We start from the raw sequence: 15,183 nt of genomic DNA, 5'->3' as shown, positions 1-15,183 counted from the left end.
GTTCCAGGTTAGGCTTACTGAGAAATAATTATAAAGCAAAGGGGAAAAAAAAATCTTCAGTCGATAATAAATATTTCTGAAGATTAATAGGTCTGAATAACATAGACCAAGACACTGCTTTACAGAAATAAATATTATGACTCCTGTGAAAGAAGAGCATTTCTATTATTCGGGTGAAGTTATACAGAGTTGGATTGGTTTTGTTGTGTTTTTTTTTTTGTTTTGTTTTGTTGTTGTTTTTTTTTTTTACATTCAAATACTTGAGAGATTGCTTGCATAAGGCCTAGTTAGCTCAGAAAACCTTAGCACGTTGGAAGAGAGCTGTACACAAGAACCTGGGGATCATCTGCTCATTATCTCTGCCCTCAAAAAAACTGAAAGTTTTCTTGTACAGGCATTTCATGCTGTTGTTTCAATTAATTTCACAAAAATGAATTCACTGTAAGGAAATCTCCAACCTTTGGTTATTCTCAACTTCCAAGGAAAATATCACCTGAAGGGAAGGAGGGGTAAAAGCAAAATCTTGTTTTGCTTCAGAAATCTGTTCATTTGAGAGGGGGAGTTGTTAGAGAAGGAAGGGGAGAAGGGAAACATGTTAAGCTGGGGAAGAAGTGAGAGAGAGAAGGGAAATAAGACAGAAAAGGGGAGCACTAAGGGATTTTATATTGCTGACTTTTGTACATGGCTTTTGTACATGCACCCCTAAGTGACAGAGGAAGATACAGCACATTTACCAAGTGAGCACCTGAGAACAGTGTCCTGAGTACATCTGACAAACATAAGCTGCAGAATTTAGCACTTGAGCAACCAGGGACAAATAAACAGGTAACAAGACGGCAAGTTTTGTTCGAGGTTGGCAATTTACTCAACAACATTCTGTAGCAGCAACAAACATTCTTTACAGAGCATGTAGAATAGGAAACTGTGCTCTCATGGGAATCTCCTGAAGTGCTAATATCACACAAGGAATAAGGGGTTGTTTGGAGACATGAGTAAAAATAACCATAATACAGCAAACAGCTCAGATGAAACACGCATCATTAAACTTCAGACAGATGAAGAATTTGCTGTAATAGCCAAATTTCTATTCTCTTTTTATCTGAGGAGGTCATAGAAGTTAGTGCACTGAAGCTCAGTGTTGTTTATCTTCAGGTAGCATCTCAAATCACTAAGACTTGGCACTCAATATAGGCCTTCCTAAACGGGGGTCACAGATGACCTTCTGCTTGATCTAGACAAAAAAAATTCCCTGCTTATTCCCTCAAAGTTCTGGTTATCATGCAACAGATCACCATGCAAGTGCTTACAGGACACTTAGGTGAACTGGAAACAATCCAGTGAGCACAATAGCCACTACATTAACAGACAGCTGTCTACCACCAGAACTGTAAAGCTTCTCATTCTCAACAACAATCACTTTGGTGTCACTGCATTTGCCTTCAATTATTGTTTTTGCAGAAGATTTTCAGCAAAATCCAAAGTCTCAAGCCCTAATCCTGGTAATGCTCCAACATACGAGTAATCATCTAATATTCTTCTATTACGTAAATGATGTGAATTTCATAGAATCTTAAAGTGGCCTAGATTGGAGTGGACCTTAAAGATCATCCAGTTCCAAGGACCTTTACAAGACTCCACAACAGGAAGCTTGAAAGAATCCTTACTGATTTGAGGAGGTTTGAGGAACTTAAATAATGTCTTAGTAATTAATTTGTACCCTGCCTTTACAACAGCTGTCATGTCCCTTATCTGTCTCATTGTTACTTTATCTCAAACCACTACATTAAGTATTAATAAAGTGTTCTCAAATGTAAAAGTACAAAGCAACAGAAATACGGAGCAAATCAGCATAAGTCAAACAATTTTCTGAGGTTATGCCAATATTCTCAAAACAAGTTATTTTTAAACTAATTACTGCAAGTAGGAAATGGCAGGCCTTGTACCCCCTAACATTAAATCTATCAAATCAATATAGTACACCTAATCAGGGTTTTTCTTTTTGTTCACACATAGTAACTTCCAGCTCTTTCACTTTCATTCCAGTAGGTAACCAATAAAGGTAGAATGTGTAATACAACTCTCCATCAAAACCAGGATTTATGTGACTTACAACCATTTTACTTGTTATTGATTCTTCCTTTTTTTAATCATACCCAAAATAAAACTGACTGTTTGTCCTCTGAAGACAAAGCAGAAGACACACAAATTTACTGAGTAGCATAATAAGACTATCAAGCCTTATAGATAATACTCTCTGTAGGAGCAAACCTTTCCTTTACCTTGACAGATGCAATTCAGAATGAGGCATGGTGTGAAATCAAAATATTGAAACTGTCAAATATAATCTCTCTTCTGGCCCACCACGCAAAATTGAGCCTTTATTTTATAAACAAGAAAGCTGTTTTATTGCTTTAGCAGACCAAGGTCTTCAAGATGACTCAGAATTACCCTGAGGAACATACAGTATAAGAAAGCAGACAAACAAAACCACACAAAGCAAATTTGCTCTTCTAGTTTATGTAGAGGGGAATCTGCAGCCCAGAGAGAATATTTTTCCTATAGAGAACTGGAGAGGCTATGAGAGTAACTCTCCCCTTGGTTCACTTTGTCACACACAATAGGAGAGGAGCTCTGTTTTCTAACGAACTCACTAAGATTAACTCTATTCCTACTCCCCTCTCCTTCCACCTGTTCCAGCAGCACTACCCTTCCCATTTCATTGCCTCCTTTTCCAACCTTCTCAACTCTTTCTTTGAATTCTTTCTCCACTTTGAGTTTATTCAGTTCTTGACTTACAATGCAACAGTTTCTTTCCAGTCTAAGAAATCCCTACCCCTGATCTTCTTTGTTCCGAAATACAATTTCCACACCTAGGTCGGAAATCACTGAATGTTATCCAAACTTGCTATTTCAAATTCATTCCCGCAATCAATTTTCAATGCTCTCCAACTTAATCCTCGTCTCTTCCATTTCACAGTTTTAACAAGGATTACAAAAATCTCATCAAGGTAAATTCAGAATGTCCACATCATTATTGTCTATCAGACCTGTGCTGAATTTCAAGTGACCCTCACTGCTTTTTATTTACATTGCAATGAAGAGAATGAGGCACAACTCCTGTTAGCAAATACCTAATTTGCAGCAACTTTGGTTTTTTGTGATGCTTTTTCCTGGCTTCTTTGGCACCAGTTTCAATTTCCACTTCTGATCTGATCATCATCCAGCCTGGCTGAACTCTGTCCATGCTCATGTCACAGCTTCTCACATGAACTGGACTCTTACCTTCAGCTCCATGCTCATACCTCATTCCAAACCTTGCAGACCATTTAGATTCTCTGATTCTCCACTTGTCAGGCCCAGCAGTCCTGAACACACTCCTGGATAAGGCACTTGATTCAGCTCAGGTTTTTACCTGACTGAAAATTGATTTTAATCCAGCTTCAATCCATTACTCAAATGCAATACCCCAGAGATCACATTGCCTGCTTAGAATTCCTTAAAATAGGACATTACTCACTTGCTAGCCAAAGGCAGTTCTGTGCCACCTCTGTCTACCTGGGTGATACAAAGCAGTTCACTGGCAGCTGAGGTTTCAATGTTGCTTGTCGGGGAACTTTGGCTGAGCACATTATGGCTTTCATATCTTATGCATCTTGCTCTTCTTCTCTACAAGTCACTGAGAAGTATTGTTTCTCCTAGTTTATATAATCAGTTTCTTCATCGTGTTCTGCACATAATTCAAAACTTTAGCAATAATTAGTTACAAACTAATATTTTAATAATTAATAACTAATAATTAGCTACAAACACTAACAGAACAGGACTGGATTCAGAAACTTGCTAGACACTTCTGATTTGAAGCGAGCAAAAGAAAATAGAAAAGGCAATAAAGTATGTGAAAAATAATGCTTTAAAAAATTCTGAAACCAGCAAGACAATACTGTTATAATATATAATAGTTACTTCCAATGATTTCAAAACCCTCTAACATTAATTTTGTGCAACATCACACCATCTGTGTAAATGTATTAGACATGAAACTTTAATGTGAATAGGTTTCTTTGATGTGAAAAAAGATGAATTTAGAAGTGATTAGCTCTCAGCATGTTTTTCAGTAGATTCAGAAAAACATATTTGATTCACTATTACAGGGAAACATCTGATAACAGAAAATTGCAAGTTTTCCTCACCCTACTCCTGTAAGTTCTATTGAAGTATTTTACTCCTGAATCACAGAACTGTAGGGGTTGGACGGAACCTCCAGAGACCATTAAGTCCAACCCCTTTGCCAAGATATCTGCTAAACCAGTATTTAATTGGACCTGACAGAATCATTTCTGTGAGACATGCAGTAGGGATTCCAAAGCTGGATCTTTCACCAGAAGATAGCACAGGGATTGGAACCGAGCAAATGCTGAATTCCTAAAGGTGTCAAGCTAACTGGGGGAACTTACTGGGGTAACTGGGGGACTTACTCTGCTAAGAAATGACAGAACATTATTTTCTACCTTCTCCCATTTTACTTTTCATTATATATGCAATCATTTTAACTTGAGTACAGCAAGAATGCCTGGTTGGGCTCAGTTTTCTCATGCTGGGAAGAGAATCCCAAATCCCTGGAATAGTTCCTACAATTTTTACCATTTTAGTTTTGAACTATTCTATAGTACACCACGTCCAAATAAGGATAAAGTGTGACCTAAATATTTATTTCAGCTATAATTACTTAATATCTGAAAATAATTTAAATGATTCTATATCTGTCATGCAGTTTTTATGTATATATCTGAATGGTTTTAAAATAACCAAGAGGTATTCAAAGAATCACAGAATGCTTAGAGTTGGAAGGGACCTTTAAAGGATCTTGCAATGAACGTGGACACAACAGCTAGATTAGGTTGCCCAGAGCCTGATACAGCCTCACTTGAAAATCTCCAGGGAGAGAGAATGAACCACATCTAAAAGATTTTTTCCTTATATCTGAACTAAAAATCTATTTTTTCTTTATGTCTTTTTATATCTAAATATATATTCTTATATAATTTTGAAATATTAAAACTTTCTTCTTGTTCCCCCAGATACGTATTTTACATATTTAGTGCATGTCATGGAAGCAAAATCTGTATCCTGTCATAGAAACTGGGCAAAGCATCAGTGTCATCACTGTTACCTGGAACAAACTGAGCAGGTTTAAGCAAATTCAAGGAATTTAATTAAGCAGGTTTAATAATACACTAATAACACTGCCCTAACTACTCAGGCAATAATAACAAGCACCTACAAAACCATTACTCATATGCATTTGTGTGCTGCATATAATTCAATAATCTAATTCCAAGAAAATCAAACGTATAATCTACTCAGATGCCCTCAAACAAGGGCATACATCACACATGGCTGCAATGTGCTGAGGTAATCAGGAAATCAAAACACTGGTAAAACACTTCTTATCAGGATTCTTTGTCTCAGCAGATGTGGAAGAAAAGTAGGGATGCATTCTGTCAGAAAAGCAGCCAGTCAACCATTACATATCAATCACATCTATCAGCTGCGTAGAACTATGACATAACCTGTTGCAGTGGCCAAAGACCGAGAATACAGTCATCTTTACACTCTCTGTAGAATGACAGTAGAGCAAATTAGCTGCACAGATGCCTTTACCTCAGAAATGAATATGCAGAACTGATCACTGATACTCCCTGTTGTATTTTACCACCATTGAAAGGAAACATACCTCCAATGCTTGCATTTCCTCCAGTATCCTGACCGTAAAAGCTCAGCTGTAATTTGGAAGCAACATGAGAATTTTCTAATAAATAAGGTAATTTAGAAAACCAGTCAACATCTTTTAGACCCAGGTATTCAACTCTAGATCAGCGCTTTTTAAGCACAAACAGATGGACATAACCTATTTGCATTTTTTCTTCAACAAGCAAAATACTTTTCCTCTCATGAGAAGAAAGTAAAACAATTTGAATCAAAAACAAATTTTTTCTTAACAGTACTGACAAAGGGAAGATATGTCTTAGTATTTAAAGAGTTTAAACCCTAATAACACTTGGTCTCAGAGATCAATTGCAAGAACAGCCATTATCTAAAAACTACAAATGAATTCACACTTAATAAATTAAGCTTCTAGATATCAATCTCTGATTAGTTTCTAAATACCATATACCGTTTGAAAAAAATCCTCTGAACTGAATAAGTAACTTGGTTTTCTAGCATATCTCCAACACTTCTTAAATAAAGGCTAGGAAAATGTGAAAAATACTGCTGTCTATATCTATGTAATATAAATAACGTGCATACATACATACATATATATACACACACATACAAAACAACGAGGCACAAATATTATGGGATTTGTAACAGATGTAGGAAATACTGAACAGAAACTCGGAAGGAAAAAAGCAAGATCGGACTCAGCGTTCAGCTTGCTACAACACAATTCACCAGTATCAAATAGCATGTTCTGATGCTCTAGCTGTATTTTGTTAGTCAATGCTTTATGCTTTAGGAGGATATGAATGATGTGTTTTTACTGTGTTTCTCATTTCAGAAGAAAGAAAAATAGAAAAAAAAGAAGAGCACCACTGAAGCCACAAACTGAACAAAGGAACAGTAAATGAGGCATGCCTGCAGTGCCCCAAGGGAATGGACAAAGTGACCTCAGAAAGTCTTTCATAGTCCTTCACAGCCTGAATCCAAATCATTCACTGATATGAACAGATGTGCGTTTATCAGCGTTTCACAACACCTGAGCAGTGACCCACAACTTGGAGACAGACTAACATAAGGAAAAGCACAATCAGATGCACTCAATTCCAAAATTAAATAAATAAATAGATAAAAACCAAACCTGCACAAAACAAGGAGGAATTGAACAGTAGCTGTGTGCCAAATGGCACCAAAGCAAACACTCTGTCTTTCTACTTATCACTGTAATAGCTGACAATTAACCAAGGTCTGAATAACAAGAATCCAATATTTGGAGCCTTCCTGGGTTGAAATGGAAACATTGACAATAAATTACAGGTTTGGAAAAAAAAAGAAAAAATGGAGCCCTTCAAAAATGACTGATAAGACAAATATAATCGGGATATAGGGGCATGAGGAATTCCAGGCAATTTATTCCTTGCTAAGTATAGAAATTTTATGACTAACAGCACACAAACTGTGTTTTCCCTAGAAAATATTTGCAAACTCATTGAGAAAGAAGAAACTGCAATCCATCAAGTGGATGTTCTATCTTCATCCACAGCTTTTCATCTTTCACTGCGAAGTAACTTCACAACATACCATAAGACATTATATGTTAAATGTGACTCAAATTCCGATTAAAACACTAGCTTGAAAAAAGCATCATACATACTAACAGCATTTTCAACTCCTAAATCCAAAATGTAAGCTGCAACAATCAACTGCTGCCATCAAAAATCCACCACATTTCTCCATTAATTACACTATTTACTTCAAACTTCCTTAGACACTCTGCATCTGAATTTCTAGATCAGTTATTTAAAGTAATAAACATGAAAGATGAAACTAATCTTTAAGTGAAAGGTAAATCTATCAAAAGATTTCTAGATTGGATTTTTTCCCCTAAATACTTAGTATTTTCCAAGCAGAAACGTCCTATCTTCAGTTCAAATCAATGTATATAAATCAAGGCATAACCAGAAGCACTCTGGGAAGTTCTAATTCTCCACAGTAAGTTCCAATTCAAAACATTTCTGTTTCATTATGGGTTAAAACTGTAACTTTCAGCACAGTGATATGTCATTGCTATCATATTATACTGCAGCCTCTTTTCAAGAGTTCTGCTTTTAAAGAAAATTCATCCACTCGGTAACAAAGACTTTAAAATTGAAAGGAATTCTACGATCCTCCTTCTACAATTATTCTCCTTTACTTCCATTCTCATTCTGTTTTATTTTCAGTAGAAATACAGTTTCTGTTCACATTTTCATTTTGTTTTGTTTTGTCCCAGATAATTGTACCAATACCAAAGGACCAGCTCACACAGCACTTCAACTAGATGGATCTACACAAGACCATGGAACCTGATGGGTTGCTCTCCAAAGTGGTGGGGAGCTGCTTGATGTCACTGCAAGGTCATTCTTGGTTATTTCTGAACGGTCATGGTGATGGGGAGGGGTTCCCAAGAACTGAAAGGAAGCAAATGTCAAACCTGTCTTCGAGAAGGGCAACGAGGAGGATGGCAGGGAACTACAGCTGAGGTGAGTCAGCTTGCCTAAATCTAAAGGCGATGGGGAAAGTCCTTGTGGAAAGCATTTCCAAACACAGGAAGGACAAGGCCATTGTGAGTAGTCAGCCCTGATTTGAGAAGGGGAAATCACACTTGAGCAACCTCACTGGGGGACAAGGGAAGAGCAGAGAATGTTGTATACACCTCAAATTTAGTAAAGCCTTTGACACATCTCCTGTAACATCTTCACAAATGAGATGACAAACTACAGGTCAAATACGTGTACAGTGAAATGGAATAAAAATTAATAATTAATAAAAATTAATAACGACCAGGTCAACAGGATGGCTATTGGTGGTACAAAACTCATTTGAAGGTCAGTTGGTAGTGATGTACCCCAGAGGGCAACACTAGATACTGTTTAACAACTTAATGACCTGGATGATGGGGCAGAGTGCGTCCTTAGCAAATTTGCAAATAACACAAAAGTGAAAGGAGAAGACAATATACCAGAAGATTGTGCTGCCAGAATGGTGGGAAGCATCTGGAAGCCTGCCAGTAGGTTGAGGGAGGTGATCCTTCCCTCTACTCAACACTGCTGAGAAGCATCTGGAGTACTGGGTTCACTGCTGCGCTTCCCAGTACAAGATATGGACTTCCAGGAGTGAGTTCAGCATGGAGCTGCTGAAATGATGCAGGGATTGGAGCATGGGTATTTAAACCATATCTAGTGTCATCAATAATACAAAGAGAGAAATTTGAAGAGCTCAGTTGACATCAGATCCTGATTTATATTTTCATGCATGAAGATAAAATTTCATGTCGCTCCAAACAAATTAATTTTTGTGGCAGATTTTATTACACCATTACCATCCATGAGCTGTCACAAACTTCTTACGGTGAATCATTCATAAATTGGATTCATATGGCAAGAAGGCAGAGAAATGTATTGAATGTGTGAGTAATCCACTCAGCCTGTAAGTTTACTTAGTTATATGGAAATAGGACTTAATACAGTCTGCAAAACAGATTTTGAAAAATCAGATTAAATCCTTACTTGCTGTACAGTAACTTACATTCTTTTAAAACTTGGGTATTACCAATTTCCATTGAAACTCACTGTTAGCTTAACCTTTCCTTCACCACTTCGGCTTGTCACAGTTTGGTCTATGTTTTAGTAAAGGGCAGTTTCTCAGTAGGTTTTCACTTTAACTCAGTATTCTGCTGTATCAGAAGAATTTCCTCATAAACATCTTTTTCCCTACACAACAACTGCAAGATTGTTTTCTAACAACATTGATTAAGGCTCTCCAGCACTTTGTCAATAGAAGAGCAGTATTTCCAAAACTAGGTCACACATTTGGAATCAGTCAAGATTCTAGACTAATATTACAGGCAACTTCTGTCTGACATTTCCTCCTTTCTAGGGCATTCCACGAACAGTGATCTTATGATGAAGTATTTTATGAAGAATAAAACTTGGAGTTCATAATTCAGTAGAATCTGTTATATTCTCAGTATCAAAAATATTTTTTATATTTCCCCCTGTACTAATGAAAAAAAAAAAAACCATACTATGATGTATTAGATACATTCTATATGCCAAAATGAAAGATCTGAGAACATATACAGGGCTGAAACTTAAATGAATATTTTTCTTATTTTTGAATAATTCTGTATCATTCCTTAATCTTTTGTAATTGCTGAAGCAGCAAATGTAAATCCTTATTACTGATCAAAATCACTTGGTGTCACAGAGCACACACACACACAGGAAGAAGACTGCTGTCAATGAGTTTACAAACAAAACAGATACTAAATTGCTTGGTAGAACTGAGAAGAAATGGAACAAAAATTACAGTTAATGGTCAACATCACAGAGAGATCAACACAGGAAGAAAAACTCTTCAGTAGGTGTTAGGCTAGAAATTCAATTATACAGCACAAATGAGTCTAATTTGCTACATAAAATTTAGGTTTAAATGGCTGAAAATCTTCAGGCATTATGACAACATGCAAGTGCTGTTTTCCTCACACTGCATTTAATTTTAGATTTCCAGTAGGGCTCTGGCATTTTCAGGACTGACCACAGGAAAAAAAAAAAAAAAAAAAAAAAGTCTTAAGGAAAGCTGTAATTTTTTTTTTTTTAAGTGAGTGTAATCATCAATTACAGTTCAGACCAGAAAAGTAAAAACTTCCGTGAATCCTCAAGCAGCTCTTCATGCATCCCAGCTCCTGGTATCACTGCATATATCATCCTTCAGGTACACATTAGACATTCAGCTGCTGCCAGGGCAGCCATTTCCGCACTCAAAGGCAACAGCCATGGCAAACCCAGGAAGGCAGATTGTGTTTCTGCTCTTGGCACTTTCCTGTTGAGTGACAGCCAGAAAATCTCTTACCAGTCTGTCTCTTGGGCCCCAAATCACAAGACGCACCTCTTTTATAATATGTGTTAGCATATGGATCAAAAACACGCGAGACGGACTTTGCAATTCAAGTTCACTACCTGTTACATTCAGTGAGTGAAATTTCAAAAAATGAGCAAATATCAGTTCTGAAGTCTGTTCAGACATACCAATAAACAACACTGCAAAATCTAGGAAGTTCAAGAGTGTCAGAAATTGAAGCATCTAATGCATACAAAGGAGAATGAGGTTTCCCCAGGAGCTCACTGAACTGGCTTCATAGTGACAAAATATCCATTTCATACCTCACAAAGCTCTGTTACCCTGATTTTAAATTATGCAAAAGCCAGACTTGCCACAAACAAAATATAAATCCTTTCTATCCAATTAGCATAGACTTGTCCTCAAACTTATCCTTCAAGCTAAAGAAAGAGAACTAAAAAAACTGAAAGCCAATGCCAGTCTTCCTGAGCTTACTGCGTTGCTTTTAGATTGAGAGTCTGGTCCTACTTATGGATCATGAAAAGCAATGCTGAATGGAACATACACCTGCAAAACCTCTGAGTCACGTATGGAACTCCCAAATGTTCTGATGCTTTTTTTTTCAGATTTTCATAGAGACTCCAGTAGCTCTTGTAGTAAATTCCCATCCCCAACCATGAATTTACAGTTCTTCTGATTTCATTCTGACAAAGCTTGGAAAATATATATATTGAATTGTTCTAAGAACTTCTGGGGGAGATATTTCTGGGTTTCAGTGCAACTTAATTCATCCCCTTAATGCCTCAGAAGAAATCAACTATTAGCATTTCTAACTTGTTGTAAGTTTGTTGTGCCCTAGACTTAACTGCTGTCCCATATCAATACTGAAATGAAAATACTAACACTGGAAAGTTCAATGTTAAAGAGAAAAATCCGTAAGGTTGCAGAGCCTTTTTCCTACATCCCGAAAGAAAGGAGTCAAAATGACTGCTGGCTGCACCTCAGGGTGAACTCTACCATGCACAAATTGTCTGAATGTGTATCCATATCCTTCACCTTCCTGAAGGGTTTGGAATTCTCTACCCTCCCTGTCCTCTCAGAGCATGGTTTGATTAGGGTTAGGGTTGACTCTTATCATGTTGCCTTCTTTATGGCTACATTTTTGTATCTTATCACAGCACTAATCCCATTTCTTGCTGTTCAGCAGAACTGAACTATTCCTTCCATGTTATCAGAAGTTGCAGTGCTTGACGGTTCCCCTCATTTTAACCCACAACTTTTCTTCTCTGCTGCTCTGCCCCTATTAAATGGATATGCTGGGACTTCTGGTCAGGTCACTGCTTTGCCTGGAAAATGTACCTGAAGTTAATCATGCAATTACATTTGAGAGTACTTTGCCATTGGAAATGGTATAGCAGTAGTCCTCTAAAACACTTACAGGAAATTAAATAATGGTATCATCAGCCCATGCGTATCTTCTTAATTCAACCTTCTGTACCAGGTAACTGCATTCATGCTAATACACTACCTTGTCCCATGTGCAAACAGAACACAAGGCTAATTCTCCTTATTGTGAAATCTTCTATTTATTGGAGTCTTGCTTTAAATCAGCTTTTCACCTCCTCAGGATATGGTTTATTTCTTCATATCTCTGCTGGTAGCAATATCTGATAATAAATAACACAACTAATTTTTGGTAGTATCTGCACACACCAACCAAAACCTTGTTTAAAAGCACCTATATCATTTTATATAAAAATATTTGATGGACAAAACAGAAAACATTTGAGTGACCAGTGAGAGTTTTCTGACGAAGCACAGAAGAACAAACTGTGGAGCTCAGCTGCCCATTTGCCCTGCCCTGAAAGAATTTTCTCAGCAGTCATTCTGCCCATTTGTTCCACTTAGGATCTGTAACTTAAATACAGGGGGAGAGGATGTGTTAAAAATAGCAGCAGCAAAAAAAAAAAAAAAAAAAAGCACAACAAAAAAAACTCAATTAGTAAGAATTGCCACAATAACCTTTGTCAGGATAAATTTAAGGTATAGGGCTCAGAGATAGTTACTATGGCGACCAGAGGCACTTGCAAGGTAACATTAATGAGAAATGCAGTATCTGTCACACAAGGAACTGGATGCAGCAGTAGCCTGGCAGGCTATTTACAGAAGCTGTTTGCTTCCCAGCCCCCTTTTCACAAAGAGCAGTAGGAAAATAAAATGCTGCCCAAGTAGCTTCAATACCAGTGTCTTTAATTTTGTATGCTCTTAGCATTTCTTCAATCACTAAACTGTGAAGACCTCAGTGTAAGCTTTACTCAAATTGAACAGATTACACTTACAGCCATATCCACATTTTGCCTATTTTTTGCAATATAAAATTAGCTCTCAACTTGTACAACGCAGTAAGGCCATGAAACACATCATTCAGGTACCTGAAAAGATACAACCACAGTACTCACAATAAGAAAAATATTATCTGTGTGTGTGCAAGAAGCTGACACTATCAAACTTCAAGAATTGCCTTCTTTGACAACCCAGTGCTCATCTATTATTTTTGCAAAATATAGTTTACCAGTTAGAAAATATCTCAGATTTCCCTTTGGTATTCGTTCCCAAATACAAACAAACAAGTATTCAATGTGAACAGGCTGAATAACAGATGTTTCTCTTTTTTTGTTCACAAAGTCCACTTGTACTTCTAGAATCTATGAAAAACTATCACAAGCCCGGGCTGTCACTGCCACCACGTGCTTCGTAGGCAAAGACAAGCCTCTACCAATTTCTAGCTATTCCCACAGAATAACACAGTTCACATCAGGGTGCTCAATGATGTATTTTTCAGGACTGTGAAAAAATACTGAAGCATGTTGAGCCCCAGCTCCTCTATACTGCACTGCTAACTGTGGCTTGTTAAAAAACAGTGCCATTCTAAAAAACCTGGGCCAGCTGAATGTGGTATTTCATTTACACTAAGATCAGTGGGATGCAGCTGGTTTCATTCACTGCCATTCATTATTCTTACCCTCACTCTTCACGTAGCTATGTTCCCTACAATTTTCTTCCCTGTGCAACATGAAGTTTCTTCCTGACTCAGTCTGCTTCAGTTCTGAATCGAACCTTTATGAAACAGAAGAATCCCATTAGAAGGACTTTAGTAAAAGTTAAAAAAATTCCTATGAATGAATTCTTATTATGAATGAATTATTAAGGTGGTTGTGGATGCCCTATCCCTGGAGGCATTCAAGGCCAGGCTGGATGTGGCTCTGGGCAGCCTGGTCTGGTGGTTGGCGACCCTGCACATAGCAGGAGGCTTGAAACCAGATGATCATTGTGGTCCGTTTCAACCCAGGCCATTCTGTGATTCTATGATTCTACGATTACACTGTACTTGATTATCAGTCACAAACAGGCAGCTTCTCTAATTTTAAACTTTTGAATTAAATACAACATTCTTTCTCCAGGTAATGCATCTCCTAAAAATAAAGCACTGGAGAACGCTGTACAAAAAAACAGATCAAAGGCAGTTTATGATTCAAATAGGTTAAACGCAGTCCTGGCAACCTAGCAGCCAAGCTTTCACACTGGTATTAGCAGGTGTTAGATCTCCTTGAAGCTGCTTAAGCTCTGCCAACTCACTGGGAGTTGTACAACTCATTAACACCTTTTTGATAAAAAAGAAAAGGCTGAGAACAAAGACTCTGGAAGGAATCTTGGGTGATCAGTAGGTACAGCTGAGAGGTTGGGTCCTCATTAATCAAAGGGAAAGGTTTTAGCTGAGATGCAGCTATGGTCAGGATTTTGCTACACATGCTTCTATTATTAGAATTAATATGCTGCCATGTGCTCTGAGGAGCTGACATACATTGCAATTTGAACATTAAAAAAAAAAAGACAAACACTCCAGGAAAAAATATAGGTGACCTGGTAAACTGTGAAGTTGTAATAATCGAGAGAGAAAAAAATTCTCTTGTAAACAATGACTCAACAGATTCTTTCCAAAATCAAATTAGTTTCTGAAGACATACCCAGAGGAACAATTATTTTAACTGCATTAAAGGTGTGCACAGACACATTAAAGCACTGGTCAAATTCTACAAGTTATGTAGTTTCAAGAAACCTTCAGTGTGGACATGGCAAGACTCTCAAGAAGAAGTGAAGCTGGACGGGGCCCTAAGCAACTTCACTGTAGGTGTCCCTGTTCATTGTAGGGGAGTTGGACCAGACGATCTTTAGGGGTCCCTTCCAATTGAAGCAGTTCTATGATTCCATGAAATAATTCAGTTTGTGAAAACAAGAATCAGGAAACCAATTTCCTCACCAACTGTTACAGCAGACAGTCCCATCCCTTGATCCCATCCATAACTGGGATCTAATCCTGACCATGACAGACATCACAAACCACTGAGCCAGCAGGTTGATCCATGTAGACATACCCAGCAACCTGAAATAAGTGTTAGACTGTGCAGAATTTCCACCCCTTCATTTGCTACAAACACAACACAACAACTATAAAGACACTGATAGCAGAAGCATCACAGAACAGAAAGAAGTAGTAAATTTGAGAATCGTGGAAAGTATAAA

General features: G+C 37.5%; 1 protein-coding gene across 5 annotated transcripts in view; it reads right to left on the bottom strand.

The window, feature by feature from the left end:
* TRAPPC9 (trafficking protein particle complex subunit 9) overlaps positions 1–15,183 on the bottom strand; it is a 475,345-nt gene that overhangs the window by 283,045 nt on the left and 177,117 nt on the right. The window lies entirely within an intron of this gene.

Source organism: Centrocercus urophasianus, unplaced genomic scaffold, assembly GCF_019232065.1.
Source record: "Centrocercus urophasianus isolate 14NV4802_14NV808 unplaced genomic scaffold, USGS_Curo_1.0 seq_11, whole genome shotgun sequence".
Lineage (NCBI taxonomy): Eukaryota > Metazoa > Chordata > Aves > Galliformes > Phasianidae > Centrocercus > Centrocercus urophasianus.
This window is presented reverse-complemented; position numbering and strand designations above follow the sequence as displayed.